This window comes from Psammomys obesus, unplaced genomic scaffold (assembly GCF_907164565.1).
Source record: "Psammomys obesus unplaced genomic scaffold, mPsaObe1.curated_primary_1811, whole genome shotgun sequence".
Taxonomy (NCBI): domain Eukaryota; kingdom Metazoa; phylum Chordata; class Mammalia; order Rodentia; family Muridae; genus Psammomys; species Psammomys obesus.
This window is the reverse complement of record NW_026596051.1, coordinates 3,072,285-3,089,645: the sequence shown is the minus strand read 5'-3', so window position 1 is coordinate 3,089,645 and position 17,361 is coordinate 3,072,285.

The window sequence follows — 17,361 nt, the reverse complement described above, 5'->3', positions numbered from 1 at the left end:
GCCCTTGAGATCCTGTTAGAATTAGTCCGTGTTCCCCTTACTTTGGAAAACTACTTGGTTACTGAGCTACCACGGGCCACATCCGAGCAGAAGAAGTTCTAGGTTATATCCATAGATGGTCCTTGGTTGAGTGTCAGTCTCAGAAAAGACCCTGTGCCCAGATATATTTGGTCCTTGTAGAGCTCCTATCCTTTCCATATCATACTAACTTCCCTTCTTTCATATGATTCCCTACACTCTGCCGAGGGTTTGGTTATGAGTCTTAGTGTCTGCTTTGAAACACTGCTAGGTAGAGTCTTTCAGATGGCTTTTGTGGTAGACTCCTGTCATAAGTTCAATGCACATCCCATTTGTCTTTCTAAATGAGGATTAATCACCTTCACCTGTGTCCACTTTCTTGATTATCTTCTTTAGGTGTGTAGATTTCATTATGTTTATCATATCTTGTAGGTCTATATAAGCGAGTATATACCAAGTTTGTCTTTCTCCTTCTGGGATACTTCACTCAGAATGATCTTTTCTAGATCCCACCACTTGCCTGCAAATTTCATGATTTCCTTTTTTTTTGATTGCTGAGTAGTATTCCATTGTGTAAAAATACCACAATTTCTATATCCATTCCTATGTTGATGGACATCTGGGTTGTTTCCAAGTTCTGGCTATTACAAATAAAGCTGCTACGAACATGGTTGAACAAATGTCCTTGTTGTGTAGTTGAGCAAATTTTTGGTATATACCTAGGAGTGGTATAGCTGGGTCTTGAGGTAGCACTACTCCTAGTTGTCTGAGAAAGCGCCAGATTGACTTCCAAAGTGGTTGAACCAGTTTACATTCCCACCAGCAATGGAGGAGGGTTCCCTTTTCTCCACAACCTCTCCAGCATGTGCTATCACTTGAGTTTTTTATCTTGGCCATTCTGATGGGTGTAAGGTGAAATCTCAGGGTCGTTTTGATTTGCATTTCCCTAATGGCTAATGAGGTTGAGCATTTCTTTAAGTGTTTCTCTGCCATTCGATGTTCCTCTTTTGAGAATTCTCTGTTTAGCTCTGTTCCCCATTTTTTAATTGGATTACTTGGTTTGTTGCTTTTCTGCTTCTTTAGTTCTTTATATATACTGGATATTAGCCCTCTGTCAGATAAAGGGTTGGAGAAGATTCTTTCCCAATCTGTAGGCTGTCTATTTGTTTTGATGACAGTGTCTTTTGCTTTACAGAAGCTTTTCAGTTTCATGAGGTCCCATTTATTGATTGTTGCTCTTAGAGCCTGTGCTCTTGGTGTTCTGTTCAGGAAGTTGTTTCCTGTGCCAATGAGTTCTAGGCTGTTTCCCACTTTTTTTTCCAACTGATTTAGAGTATCTGGTTTTATGTTGAGGTCCTTGATCCACTTGGACTTTAGTTTTGTGCAGGGTGATAAATATGGATCTATTTTCATTTTTCTGCATGTAGACATCCAGTTGGTCCAGCACCATTTGTTGAAGATGCTGTCTTTTATCCATTGAATGGATTTGGCATCTTTGTCAAATATTGAGTATTCATAGGTGTGTGGGTTTATTTCTGGGTCTTCTATGCGGTTCCATTGATCCTCCTTTCTGTTTCTATGCCAATACCATGCAGTTTTTATTACTGTTGCCCTGTAGTACAGCTTGAGATCGGGAATGGAGATACCTCCAGATGATCTGTTGTTGTACAGGATCGTTTTGGAGATTCTGGGTTTTTTGTTTCTCCATATGAAGCTGAGAATCTTTTTTTCAAGGTCTGTAAAGAATTGAGTTGGTATTTTGATGGGAATTGCATTGAATCTGTAGATTGCTTTTGGCAGGATGGCCATTTTCACAATGTTAATCCTACCAATCCATGAGCACGGGAGATCTTTCCATCTTCTGAGATCTTCAATTTCTTTCTTCAAAGGCTTGAAGTTTTTCTCAAACAGGTCTTTCACTTGCTTGGTTAGAGTCACCCCAAGGTACTTTATGCTATTAGAGGCTATTGTGAAGGGTGTTGTTTCCCTAATTTCTTTCTCAGCCTTTTTGTCTTTGGTATACAAGAGGGCTTCTGATTTTTTTGAGTTGATTTTTGTATCCTGCCACTTTGCTGAAGGTGTTTATCAGCTGAAGTTCTCTGGTTGAATCTTTGGGGTTGCTCATGTATACTATCATATCATTTGCAAATAGTGACACTTTGACCTCTTCCTTTCCGATTTGTATCCCCTTGATCTCCTTTAGTTGTCTTATTGCTCTGGGTAGGACTTCAAGTACAATGTTGAAGAGATATGGAGAGAGTGGGCAGCCTTGTCTTGTCCCTGATTTCAGTGGGATTGATTTAAGTTTCTCTTCATTGAGTTTGATGTTGGCTATAGGCTTGCTGTATATTGCCTTTACTATCTTTAGATATGTGCCCTGTATCCCTGATCTCTCCAAGACTTTAAACATAAATGGGTGTTGGACTTTGTCAAATGCTTTTTCAGCATCTAAGGAGATGATCATGTGGTTTTTCTCCTTCATTTTGTTTATGTGGTGGATTACATTGATGGATTTCCGTATGTTGAACCACCCTTGCATTCCTGGGATGAAGCCTACTTGGTCATGGTGGATGATATCTTTGATGTGTTCTTGGATTCGGTTTGCAAGTATTTTATTGAGTATTTTTGCATCAATGTTCATAAGAGAGATAGGTCTGAAGTTCTCTTTTTTTGTTGGATCTTTGTGTGGTTTAGGTATCAAGGTGACTATGGCTTCATAGAATGAGTTTGGTAGTGTTCCTGATCTGTAACTTTTTAAAAAGTAAATTATTGTTGAGACAGAGACATGTTTTCAGTTCCTCTGTTTTCTCTGTCTGGTACAGCCTTGATGGTCAGTGAATTTGGCTGCACATATTTTCAAATAATGCCTTTTCATATCAGAGTCGTCGAAAATATTCACAAATTCCCTGTAAAATAAGCAGGGTGCTTTTTCTGTTTGCCTTGACAAAAGTGTAGACAACTGTTATTTTTCACTAAACAGTCTTTCATACATAGTTCTTTTTTCTTTTTTTGGAGGTCTTCTCTTGTAGAAGCCATGTGTGGACTAAAACAACAACAACAACAATAGTATTAATAGAAAAGACCTATATTTATCCTTATCATGAAAATGAATTGATGGGAAATAGATAGCAAGGCTTGGGCCCTTTCAGATTTCATCTTCCAATCCAGTGCAAAGTGAATGGCTGACTATAAAGCATGGCAATGCGTGAAGAACAGGCAGAGCGTGGTAAATCTCTTAATGAGCAAATATGAATCTTCACGTGTCTTCTGAATAACACTGAACGACTTTTGTTTACGACGGTAATTTTAACTACTTGTGATCGCTATTTAATTTGCCACGTCACCCACAGCGCATGTCTGACGGCGTCAGCTTGGCTTTTGGTGCTTGGCAGATAGCGCAGTGCAAGCCCCACCTCACAGTTACACAAATACTATACAAATAGCAAGAACATACAGATATTTATCTCTCCTGACATCGTGGTACATCATTGTAATCCATACAGTTCAGCTGGAAAGCCACAACAGTCGCATAACTTTAAAAATCATAAAAACCAAGTCTTGCTTTAAGTAAGTTTGCAATTTTATGCTGGGCTGCATTCATAGCTGTCCTGGACCCCATGAAGCCTATAGACTGTGGGTTGGCCACTCTTGACATATATCTCCTAGGGATTGTTCTTGCTCAGGCTTTCTAGTCTTGCAGAAGCTCTCTCTCATAGCAGTTGGGTTTCTGTTAAGTTCTTCCCAAGGAAGTCCACTCAACACAGATCTGCCACATTTGTCTTCTCCGAGTGACCTAAACAGATCTGTCTGCTTTACCTTTCCTCGTCCCTGCTTGGTTGCTATGCAACATTGGTACTCAATCTGTGGGATGCAACACCTTTTTTGAGGGGGTGTTGTATATCAGATATTTACATTATGATTCATAACAGTAGTGAAATGATAGTTATGAAGTAGCAACAAAATAATTTTACAGTTGTGGGTCACCACAACATGAGGAACTGTACTAAAACGTCACAGCATTAGGAAGGCTGAGAACTACTGTTACAATTTAAACATTGATCTAAATATCTCAGAACTGCCAGTGCCTCACCTACCTCCTACATCATAGGACGCAGCAGATCCACTAAACCCCTACACCAGTCCAGCCATCCCCAATGAATTAACTCCTTCAAAACTTGTCCTAGAACCTCTGCTCGGATGTAGCCCGTGGTAGCTCAGTAACCAATTGGTTTCCCATAGTGAGGGGGACAAGGACTATTCCTAACAGGAACTCAATGACTGGCTCTTTGACCTCCCCACCCCCCAAGGGAGGAGCAGTCCTGTTAGGCCACAGAGGAGGACTTTGCAGCCAGTCCTGAAGATACCTGATAAAACAGGATTGGATGAATGGGGAAAGGGTTCCCACCTATCAGTGGACTTGGAAAGGGGCAGGGTGGAGATGAGGGAGGGAGTGTGGAGATGAGGGAGGGAATGAGGGAGCAGGATACAGCTGGGATAAAGAGTTAATAAAATGTAACTTATAAGAAAAAAAATAAAATTAAAAGAAAATAAAGTTTTCTCCAAAGGAAAAAAAAAACTTGTCCATAAATTAAGTGCTGTTGCATCCAATGGATGGCAATCAACCATTACCTCCTTCATGCCGCACTCTCTCTAGAATTCCTGCACTTCTTCTATTGTCTTCCACCCCTGACACTCAGAGACCTCAGCAAGGTTCCATTTCTCATGAGTCATCATGGGCTGGGGTTTTGTATGGTACAGATTTCTTTGAGTCAACCTTGTTTCTGTAAGTAATCACTAGCCTGAATAAACTCATACGTCTACTAAGCCAGGTTTGAGTGGAATTTTTTCCTGAAGCTTCCTGAACAACCTGCAGGTAGCCCAACTGATTGGAACATCTCTTCTCCTTAGCAACTGATACTGCTTACTAAGTGTGGACAGGGCCTTGGCAGTCTTTTGATTCTTAGCAGCTTCCTGAGCCTTCAGGGTTTTGTTTAGACTCTGGTTTTGTCTGTTGCTGAGGCATCTCTGCAATGTTTTGTTGTAGTGGAAGTGAGGTCATCCTTCAGCATACAGGCCAGCCTCCCAATGGGCAGGATTATGTGTCTTCCTGGGAGATTACAGTGGCAGATGTCAAGGCTTGGGGATTTTGTGCATTTTCTTTTTCTGTGCTTGAGCACAGGAATGCGGCAGTTGGGTAACTGCTACAGATAAACTGTTGCTCTAGGAGTAGGCTCTACATCTAAGGGTAAATAAACCCTGTTACAGGGCCTCAGGTCTTCTCCACATCCTTAGGCAGGCATACGTTTATCAGTAACAAGGAACAGCTAACAATTTTGCCATAACATTTCACTGGCATTGAATGTGTGTGTGTGTGTGTGTGTGTGTGTGTGTGTGTGTATACTACGAATGTGTACATGTGACGAATGAAAACTAATCACACAAATATTTTCTTCTCTGATTCCCTAGAATGAATAAAAACATTGTTTCATGCATGAGTTACAAATTCACATTTATACTCAGAGAGCTTTGGGGTTTTTTGTTTTTTGGTTTTTTTATGTTTGTTTTTTGTTTTGTTTTGTTTTAATATTGTACATGATTATTTTTTTTTTGCTTATTTGCTCTTTCTCTGCTGTCTTGACCCTAATAGCATTTCTTTTTACTTAAAAATTAATTGTTATTATTTTAAAGTATGTGTATGTGAATGTGCACATGAGTTCGGGTACCAGTAGAGGCTAAAATAGGATGGTGCATCCACTGGGCTGAAGTTACAGAAGTCTGTGAGCTGCCTGGCTTGGGTGATGGGAAGTCAACTGAAGTCTTCTGCATGGGAGGTGTGTGCCCTTAACTGGTGAGCCTTGACTCTAGCCTCATCTTTTGGGTTTTTTCATATGTGGACTTTACTCTCCTGTATGCCTATGTTTGTGTGTAACTGGAATCTAAACCTTTACTAGGACTTTACACATGTCACGCATACTGAGTAAGTGCCTGTCACTACCAGCCCCCTCTGTCCTTTTTTCTGTTGGTTAGGTGACACGTGTTGTGTTGTTGTTGTTTTATTTTGTTTCTTTTTGTTTGTCTTTTGGGTTTTTGTTTTGTTTTTTGATTTGTTCAGTTTTTTGGTGGTAACATTCTCTTGGAGCCTTTGCAAAAATTTATTTATTTATGTCTAATTAACTAAAAATATTAAAAGTGCTGTTATGTTAGTAATTAATGTATTTAAGGTGTCTTTGCTCTTAATTAGTTTACTTTTAATTCTGCTACCTGCAATTTTCATTTGCACTAATACTTAAAACATTAGTGAGTCCGTTAGAATGTTTTCAAGAAACAGGCTGTGCAATTTTATTAATATTTACTCTCCCACTGATTTCGAAAAAGTCTGAGAAAGTGTACCTCTGCAGTACCTCCCAGTTTCACTCTACTGGCTAGCACTGCCTTTTTGATGTCCCACAGGATGTAGGCAAAATAGTCACTCGTTAATTGAAATAGGTGACCCCTGCTCTGCAGCGAGCGCTCCTCACTAACAAGGTGCTGCTCACCAGGCAGATTACATCTTCCCATGCAGGCACAGCCATGGAGAGAAACAGGAGACACTCACCAGCCGGCTGCTGTTAGATCTAACCCAATGAGGTTATTCAAAGCTTGAGATGCTAATAGAAATTGCTGATATGCTGTTTTTAGAGCTTGGTAAGATTAAACATCACTTAGATAAGTATGTCTCCGTCATAATCCAATTCCTAGTTCCAGGCTTGACATACTATACTATAGACATGACAGATAAGTATAACACCAGAGCTTGCACACTTTGAGACCCATTAGTTCTCTAATCAGCTGCCTTACTAACACCTGCCTGAGATCATGGACAGTTGTCCCTCCTCTCTACATGCAGCAGCATGAGGGCAGGAGCAGGAGAGCAGGAAGCAGTTAAGCTTATGTTTACTCTATGACTCATTAAGTTGACTCCTGAGTATTTATCCAAGAGAAATAAAAACATGTATCCACATAAAGATTTGCATGTACATGTTCGTGGTAAACTTTGTTGATAATAATAACCCCAAACTGGAAGCAATTCAATGTCCAGCACTGGTACGTGGGTAAACAAAGGGTAGGTTAGCCACCCAGTAGAGTACTATAGGGCAATCAAAAGGAATAAATTACTGTTAAAGGCAACAACATAGATGGGCCTCAATTCATACATAAAACATCATGGTGTATGATACTTCTTGAAATACATACTTCTTTATAACAATAGACAATACAAACTAATTCGTGAAAGAAAATACATCAGTAGTTGTGTGGGGGCAAGAAGCAAGGTCTGAGGAACTCTTTAAAAAATTGACATTGAAACTCTATTGGGAGATGACAATGCCTTTCATTTACCTTGATTGTGGTGGTTGTTTCACAGGTGTTCAGAATATCAGCTGTACAGAATTATTCACAGTTGTGGCTATGTGTGAATTGGTATCTCAGGGATGGGCTATAGTTCAACAGAATAATGGTTTCTTAGTGTGTGTAAGATATCTATTCTCAGCCCCAATAAATAAATAAAAGAAATAAGTTATACCTTAAGATGGAAACATTACTAAAAATAATTTCAGAGATGCCTAATAAGTATATAAACAAAGATTAACAGTAGACCATAGGGAAATGGAAATGAAAAATTTTAAAAAATCATTTAATACATGTATTTTATTAGAGCATAATTCATTTCTTTTTTCTTTTCTTTTCTTTCCTTTTTTGGTCTGGGAACAAGTCAGGGCCTCTCAAGCAGAGCATGAAGTTTACACTACAGTTTTCCTGCCAAAATTTTAAAAGCACAGAGTTTAAAGAGAATACAAATAAAATTTATTTTAAAATCATAAACAAAACACTCAGGTGTTATTTGCAAATGTATGGAATTGATACTAAATATTATTTATTTGATTTTCTTTGGATATTTTTTTGACATCCTTTTCTAGGTAACTAAAAAAACAATCATATATACACTAATATATATATATACTAATATATAGTATATATTATATATAGTATATATTATATATGCTATATATTATATATACTATATATTATATGTACTATATATTATATATACTATATATTATATATTATATATACTATATATTACAAGTATATATTACTAATATATAGTATAGTATATAGTATATAATATATAGTATATATACTAATATATTAGTATATATACTATATGCTAATATAGTATATAATATAATATATATACTAATATATTGTATATATAGTATAATATATACTATTATATGGTATATTATATATACTAATTTAAAGTATATATATAGTATATATACTAATATATAGTAAATATATGATTATATATAATCATATATATGTATGTGTGTGTGTATATATATATATATATATATATAACTTCAGGTGAGAAAAAAGTGAGACTTCCTGAAGTTCTGGTGGAAACTGAGCCCCTGGGTACAGAATGCATGTGTGAACCACACAGGAAACCCTGTAAGTGTGGAGATTGGCCTGGAAGGACCAGCCATTTGGAAACTAACAAGCCATTTGGAAATGGCTAGAAAACCAGTCAACCCTGGTAGGATCAGACTTTTTGAACATTTTAAATTTCATTTATTTTGGAACCAAATGGGTGTATTAATTATTCAAATATTCAAGTCAAATCAGTAAAGTAAGTAGGCACAGCTGAGTGGAAGATAAGGCTTTGCAAAGGAGACAAGTGACTTGCTGCAGGCCAAGCCTCAGCCTCTCCCCTTCCTCCCTCTTCCTGCTCATTCACCCTTTGCTTGCTGCTCAGAGGTCTCCTACACAGTCAGTAATCCCTCCCTCTCCTTCAACAGTCACAAAGAAGAGTCACCCTCTCCCCCAACCCCCATCCTTCCAGACATCCCTTTTAAGCCCCTAGCACTGAAAATTCCGAATTTTGTCCGCCAGTGAAGTGTATGGTGGAAGGAAGATGAAATGAAAAGATGGTAGAGAGAATACTTTTTCACTATGTCTTCAAATTTAGCAAAATTCCATTCCAACCTCTTACCTCAGTGTTCCAGGACAGTATCTGAGAAGGAGACAGCAGCATTCTATGGCTCCAGTCCACTGATCTATCTGAAGCTCTTAAGGCAGAGCAAACCAGTTCTGCCACCTGCCTTCAGGCAGAGGCTCCTGACAGCTGAAGTTGGGGCTTGCTTCTTCCTCTTCAATTCCCAACTTTTCACCTCAAAGGGCCAGAGAGCCCAAGGCTAGTTTCTCCTCTAGACCCTTTATAATCTCTAGCTCATTTCAGATCTTGCTCAAACTCCAGACTTTAAATTATAAGTAGATACTCATGACTGCAAGTTTTATCTTTTGCTAATACAACACTTCCCCGAGGCCTAAGATCATTTATCTACCTAATTACTCCGTATCTCTCCGTGGAAGTCTAAAGTTGTCTCAAGTATGGCAACTCCAAATTGAGACTATTGGTTTGCTTCTTCCAGTTCTCTCCTGTTCCCATTTTTTCATCTCAGTGAGAAACATTATAACACAGCTGCTTATTGAAACAAGATTGAGGCTCAGAAAGACAGCTCAGCAAATAATACCATTTGCCACTATGCTGGAGGACCTGAGTTTGACCCCAGGGACAGAGATGGTAGAAGAGAATCCATAAAGCCTTCATGTAAGGCTGAACAAGGGGAAGATACTCTCCCATTCACTCCCTCTAACCCCAACAGGTATGGAAAAAGTGAGGGCCTGTTCTTCAGAGTTTCGTGTCCGTGGCTGGCATGAGCAGTAACAAGACAGTAGGCATTCAGAGTTGGCTTGAGTGGTGATCAGAAAGAAATGTCAGGTTAGGATCTTCTATGTAGCAGCTGCTCTAGGAGCCAGATGTGTAACTCATCTTGTAATTCCAGCCTGGGCTTCAGAGTGTGGCCTTGTTTTAAAAGCCAACAATCCAAAACCAACAATAAGACCTGCTTTAAAGATGGGAGAAGGGGCTGTCTCTGACCCTTTTGCCTGCTTTTGGAACCCTTTTCTTCCTACTGGGTTGCCTTGCCTGGCTTTAATATGAGGGGGTGTGCCTAGTCTTATTGCAACATGCCAAATTTGGTTGATAGCCCTGCAAGGCCTGCCCTTTTTTGAAGGGAAACAAAGGAGGAGGAGATCTGGGAGAGAGGGGAGGTGGAGGGAAGGACTGGGAAGAAAGGAGGGAGGGGACACTAGGGTTGGGATGTAGTATATAAGAGAAGAATTTTTTAAAAGAAAGAGAGTAGGGTGAATAAGCCATGAGGAGCAAGCCAGTAAACAGCACCCCTCCGTGGCCTCTGCATCAGATCCTAACTCCAGAATCCTGCCCTGTCTGAGTTCCTCCTGTCCTGGCTTCCTTGGATGATAGACAGCAATGGGAAATGTAATTCAAATAAACCCTTTTCTCCACTCCCCCCAAAAAGATGGCCGAACCACCTGAGGTTTAAAACTAATCATAACTCCTAGTAATTCCCCAACCATGGGGCCAGGCAACAACTCCACATAAGAATCTTAGAGGTCAGGAGGACAAAGACCTTCAAAACAGGCAGCAGCTGAAGTTCCCCAGGAAACCTAATCCTCTGTTTTTCTGGCAGCTAGCTGCTGGTTTGCTGTCCTCTACCCAAGGCCACCTGTGGTGCTATGGGAAGAGCCAGTACTGATGTGCACTGGCCTTTGAAGCTTCACTGTAGCATCTCATATAATATAGACATGGTCACCGGGTCTCCACGGTTAAGTAACAGAAAAATGTCATTGCTTCCTCATCTTAGGGCTCATCAGGACCAATGAGGGCTTTCCCTCTCCTCAGTGGTACCTCTAGGATGCGCATCTCCTTTGGAAGTTGTGGATACACTTCAATGTAATTCGGGCTGGCCAAAGAACCATCTGTTATGGCAGACTGTGGAGCTTCCAGGTTATTCCAGGTGGCAATTATGAGGAGGCTTCCTAAGACCATGTCAAAAAGCCCAGGCCTTTCCCTTCACACTACTCTGAAAATGACTTCTATTTGGTCAGTTTAGTCATGTAGTCATTATGCTGGGAAGAAGGTTGATGTGTACCTCCCATGAAAGAACCATGTCTTCAGGAGCACGAGGAGCATCAGATAGCGAGTGAGACAGCCACAGTAGCAGCTGAGGGACACTGACCCATGACTAGATAGCCCTCAGGCTCCTTCCTGGTGAGAAGGCTGTGCTGAGATCTGGACACATGCAATTTGCTCATCTGCAAATGAGATCAGAAGACTTTGTGAAGAGAAAATCGATACAGCTAAAAGGGAAACTCAGGTTATCTCCATGGAGCCTTTCTGACTGACCTCTCTCCTGTGTAGCCTGTGCTGGGCAAAAGACAGTGGGAAATCTAAGGACTGTTTAGAAAAACAACTTTCACAAACATCCCCAAATCTAAGAAAATGCAATGGGGAAACCTCCAATATTACAATCGGACTAAAATTGGAGAAAGTTAAAATTAGAGAAAATTCAACACTCACTAGCTCTGACTTGTACTCTTCATTCAAAAGTGATGTAGAAGAAACCAACTGAGGTTGGAAGAGGGGAGTCATTAAAACAATGCATACAAATCAAATCTCACTAGAAAAATCACAGAGTCACAAAATTAGCCTGGCCAAATCAGAAATAGCTGGTTTATTAAAACCCCACATCCCAAGTCACAGATGCTTACAAAACTGGACCAGATTTCTTGCCAAGAGTCTCAGGTAAAGCCCTTTCAAATGAAAACTCACATTTATCTAAGCCAAAAGCTAGAGGGTAGGGGGCCCTTAGGGTTTTCCTGGATATCTGCCTCTAGACTTTGCATAATCTTCAGAACAGTAAACAATTTTTCCCATTCTCTAACTATACCATAGCATCATAAGCCCCAGTGTCAGTGGGATTCCCAAAGCAGAATTAGAGGTGAATCCTTTAGCCATTCCACAGGAAGAAAAACAGAATTCAAAGCCATCTCAAAATAAAAGAATGGCAACTGGAAAGCTCTTATGCCAAGGCACTGGCTGTGCAAGGTTCTCTGGCCAGCACCAAATGTTCATGTTTCTAACACACACAGGCAGCAAGATCCCTATTAGCATGTCCATCTGCAGAAGGCATGGGCATGGACAGTGGAAGCCAGCCCACATTTGGACTGTTGTTGACCTCGTTTTCCCCCCACAGCTGCTACAACAAATAGCAGTTTCAGGGAGGGGACGGATGATGGGAGGGTGGGAGGATGGACATATGTGTACGAGCTGTGTGAGCAGGGGCCAGAGGTCAACTTTGAGCATCTTCCTCTATTGATCTCAACTTTGTTTTTTGAGCAGTTGGCCTTCATCACTGAACCTGAGGCTGCCTTGTCAGCAAGTCTTGGGGATCCGCAGTTCTTAACCCTCACTCAGCTTTGCAGTGAAAAACATGTGCCTCTGTACCCTGTTTCCTTTTTCTTTCTTTCTTTTTTTTTTTTTTGTGTGTGTGGGTGCTAGAGATCCAAACTCTATTTCCATGATTGCAAAGCAAGTGCTTTAATCAATGAGCCATCTCCCTAGCCCAACTGCAGCTCTTTGAAGGAACAGTATGATCTTCAAAGTCCACAATTAGAATCCTCAGAGGAAAGGCATTGCCACTAAATTGTGCTATTGGGAGCACAAAAGTTCTTCTTTTAAGAAGCAACATACTTAATTTTATTTCCATTGTTCATGTGATCATGAAGGAGAGACTTAATGAGCTGGGCTGCAAGATTCCCTTATTCTAGCTGTATATATCAAATTGTTGAGAGGCACTTACTGTCAAATCTGAAGGCTGAGCTCAACCCTCAGGGCCTACATAGTGAAAGGAGAGAACCAACTCCCACAAACTGTCCGCTGACCACTACATGTTTGCTGAGGTATATGTACATGTATGTACATTGTACACACAATGCATACCGGGAAGGGAGAGTGCATGGATGTAATAAGCAATAAGATAACCAGTACAGGTAGTATTCATTCTGTGAGGGCAGAGTTTGGAATATGCCCATCAGTACTCACTTCAAGTTCAGTGAATCTTGAACACCACTTATTACAAATTTGAATTTCACTGCAATTCCTAGCACCCCTCAACGCTCTATATTTTATTTTATTAAACAGCAGTCATGTGTCCTTCCTCTCTTCCTGGTGCCACTCATTCATTGTTGTGTACCTTGCTCTTGATGAAATGTCCTTCTGGGAGGCTCTCCTTGACCCAGTGCCCACTTTACTGAGGCCTTGAAGCTCAGCAGTTAACCATAGTGGAGTGCTCATTATGATACAGCTAAAGGGATTCCTTCAAGTGTTTTATTTAATAATTCAAATTCTGTCATACCTCATGTAACAAAGATCACATAGCAAAAAGCTCTCTCATGCTCATTATTCTACACAGGGTCTGAGGGTATTCTGGGTTTTGGTCTTTGGTTTTTTGTTTCTTTGTTTTCATTTTGGTGTTTTTTGGTTGTTTCCCACAAGGAACAACTGTAAGAATTTCTGCAGATATTCTCATTTGAGTTTTGGGGAAATATAACTCTAATTTTTTAATCAATTGCATAATACATAGCTAATTTAACTTGGATTTTTTCCAGATTTCTTGTTTATTTTATTCTATAGGATTCTTACCTTTGCAGCATTTTTTTATCATTTAAAATGCCATTTTGAGGCTAACTTCCACAAATCACCTCTCAAAAGGGATCATTTTATATGATTGAAATTTCCCATATTGCTTGTGGAGAACAGCAGAATGGACTCCACACCCACAACACCCTCAGTCTGTGAAGTGTCCTGAGTTCCTCCCTAGAAGAATGAACATAAAGGAAGTCTTTGCTTTGTGACCTTTATTAGATGAGGTAAAACAAAATCGTAATGCTTAAAATAATTAAATCATACATACGAAAATATTGAAAGCATCCTCTTAGCTGTATAATAATACAATATTATGATAATCATTCCACTGCGGTTTGGATAACTGTTTCCCAAAGACCTATGTGTACAAGGATTTGTTCCCAAGCCTACTGGAAAGTGGTAAGATCATTATGAGGTGAGTTTATCAGGAGAAAGTTAGGGCATTGGGGCCACTCCCCTGAAGGAGGTACTAGGGTTTATTCTACTTTCTTCTTCCTCTTTGCTTTCCAAATGCTATGAAGTTAATAAGAATCCTCTACACACTTTCTCCTGTTATATACTGTAAACACCACAGGCCCAAGGCAACAGGGCCGATTGACCATGCAGTGAAACTTTTAAAACTATGAGCCAAAATAAACTTTTCTTCCCTAAAAATTGATTATGTTAGGTATTTTATCACAGCCACAAAGGAAACTTATTAACACAATCTTCCAAGATGAGAGTAGTAAATCATAACTATAACTTCAATATTTTAGAGGTAGAGGCAAGACAATCATGAGTTCAAGTTCATCCTCAACTACACAGCACATTCAAGAATTTTCTAGACATTGTCACAAACAAGTGAACAAATAAATATACAAATGCTCTCATTCTACCATTTACTACAGTTCATAGACAATGGAACCAGACAAAATTTGTTGATTTGGAGAGCAAGCAAGGCTATTTCATCCAGTCTTGACAGCAGCATTTCCTACTTCTGCCTCCTTCAAAGCCATATCGTGATCAGGCTATATTCTATACGCCTACAGAGTCTATGAACTCATACTCTGTCCTTTATTCATTTTGCAGAACTGCATCTGCTCCCTCCCAGTAAATTTCAGACTTTAAGTCATAATAAGATTAGGCAAAGTTATAAGCCTTTGTGCTTTTAGTTTACTCTCTATTTGAAATAAGCCAGAATAACGACACATTCAGCATGAGCTGCAACATAGTGTATAGTATGTTAAGAACCCTGAACCAAAATTTATCAGGAAACATACCTGAGTACATACATGCAAATATAGAAAAAGAAAGCCAAAGGAGAAAGAAGTGGGAAACAGTAAGATCTGGAGAGGACAGGAACTCCACAAGGAGAGCAACAGAACCAAAATATCTGAGCACAGGGGTCCTTCCTGAGACTGATACTCCAACCAAGGACTATGCATGGAGATAACCTAGGACCCCCTGCACAGATGTAGCCCATGGCAGTTCAGTATAAAAGTGGGTTCCATTGTAATAGGAACAGGGACTGTCTCTGACATGAACTGATTGGCCTGCTCTTTAATTACCTGGCCTGCTCTTTAATTTCCCCTGAGGGGAAAGCATCATTACCAGGCCACAGAAGAAGACAATGCAGCCACTCCTGATGAGACCTAATTGACTAGGATCAGAAGGAAGGAAAAGTAGACCTCCCCTATCAGTGGACTTGGAGAGGGGCATGCAGGCAGAAGGTGGAGGAAGGGAGGGATTGGGACAGGAGGAGGGAGAGAACCACAGGGGGGATACAAAGTGAATAAAGTGTAATTAATAAAGAATTTTTAAAAAGTGAGTTCCAGGACATCCAGGGCTACACAGAGAAATCCTGTCTCTAAAAACAAAACCAAACAAAATAAAAAAGAAAGCAACAAACAAAAAAACTGCATAAAGAGCTCCAAACCACATTTGTATACAGAATTCAGCTGGTAGGCTTCTAGGCTTGTGTCTATAGGCAGTAATATCCTGAAATAAAAATGAATGTTTTGTACAAAGTCTCTGAAAGTCAGTTGTAAAAATCTTTACTAAGGAGAAAGCTTTATGCAGGACTCAGAAAATTCCTACATCCTAACAAAGAAATGAGTACATCAATCATGATAAATGCTGGCATGCAAAAATGTAATCAATCATTCTTGCTCTTAATAAAAATTGTATTTATTTTCAGAAAAGATCTTCTATGTAGGCCAGGCTACTCAGAACTTATTATGTAGATCAGGCTTGCTTCAGACTTAACATCCTTCTACCTAAACACCTTGAAAACTGAAATTATAGGCTGAAGCCACCATACATGGATTAATAACCTTTAAGGCAATTTTAGATTCATAGAAAACTTGTGCAAAGAGTAGACTGAGTTACCATCCATTTACACAGCCTGCTCCAGAGTTGAACCCTGCCCAGGGTAGCACATCCCTTACAAACAATGAACCTGTATTGACACATAGTTCTCCACCAATATCCATATCTAATTTTATGTTTTCCTCTATTGTACATTCTGTAGATATTTACAAGTATAACATGAATATATCTATCACTGGAGTAGCTCACAGGATCATTTCACTGGCTTAAGAATGCTTGATGCTTCACCTGTTAATAATTTCCTTCGTTTTGCTGCTAACCACTGAGCTTTTTGCTTCCTAGTGCTTTTGTGTTTTTCAGAATGTCACAAAACTGTAACCATAAAATACATAACCTTGGCAAATTGTCTTTGGTTTTTGTTGTTGTTGTTTGTTTGTTTGTTTTTACATAGAAATATGCACTTAAGTTTCCATCATGTGCTTTTATGGTTTGCCATCTCATTCCTTTTTAGCATAGAATATTGTTCCATTGTGTATATCAAGCAAAATGTATTAATTGACTAATTTACAGAAGGAACCTTTGGTTGTTTCAGGGTTGGCGTGCCAGGAATGAATCTATCATGAGCACACATTTGCTTGTGTGTGTAAGATTTCAGTTCATTTGGGTAAGTATCAAAAAGAATGATTTATGGTTTAAGTGTGTATATCTTCATGAACAATCAACAAACTGTCCTCTCCTGGGGCGGGTCCACTTTACACTCCCACAATCAGTGAATGAGAATTTCTCTCGTTCCACATTCTTGCCGCATTGTTGCTGACTATGCTTTAAACCTTGGCCATTTTAACAGGTGTAGTAGATCTCTCTCTCTCTCTCTCTCTCTCTCTCTCTCTCTCTCTCTCTCTTGGTTTATAATCTCCCAACTACATGCTGAGTATTTTTGATGTGGTCATTTGTGATATGTATATACATATTTTTTATTTGTGGGGTGTCTGTTCAGAACTATGGCTCATTTTCAGTCACATTATTTAGTTGTTACTTTTCAATTTTTAGATTTTATTATTATTGCTCTTGTGAATGTGTTTGCATGTGTAAGACTGGAGGGGGCACATGTATGCCACATTGTGCTTTGGTAGGTCAGAGGACAACTCTGTGAAGTTCTCTCCTTTCACCTGTATGTATCTTCTGGGTGTCTACCCAGGTCAGCTTCAAGCTCTGAGTCACCCAGAAGAGCTGTTACTGTAAACCTTGAAGCATTTAGATAACATTTCTTCGTTGGGTATCCTTCTTATAGCAAAAGTTTTTAATTTCAATCAACCTCAATTTATCACTTAATTATTTCATTGGCAACTTTAGTATTATGTCTAAAATATAATCCATGCTTAGGGCCACCTAAATTTCTACTATATTATTTTTCAGAAGGCGAT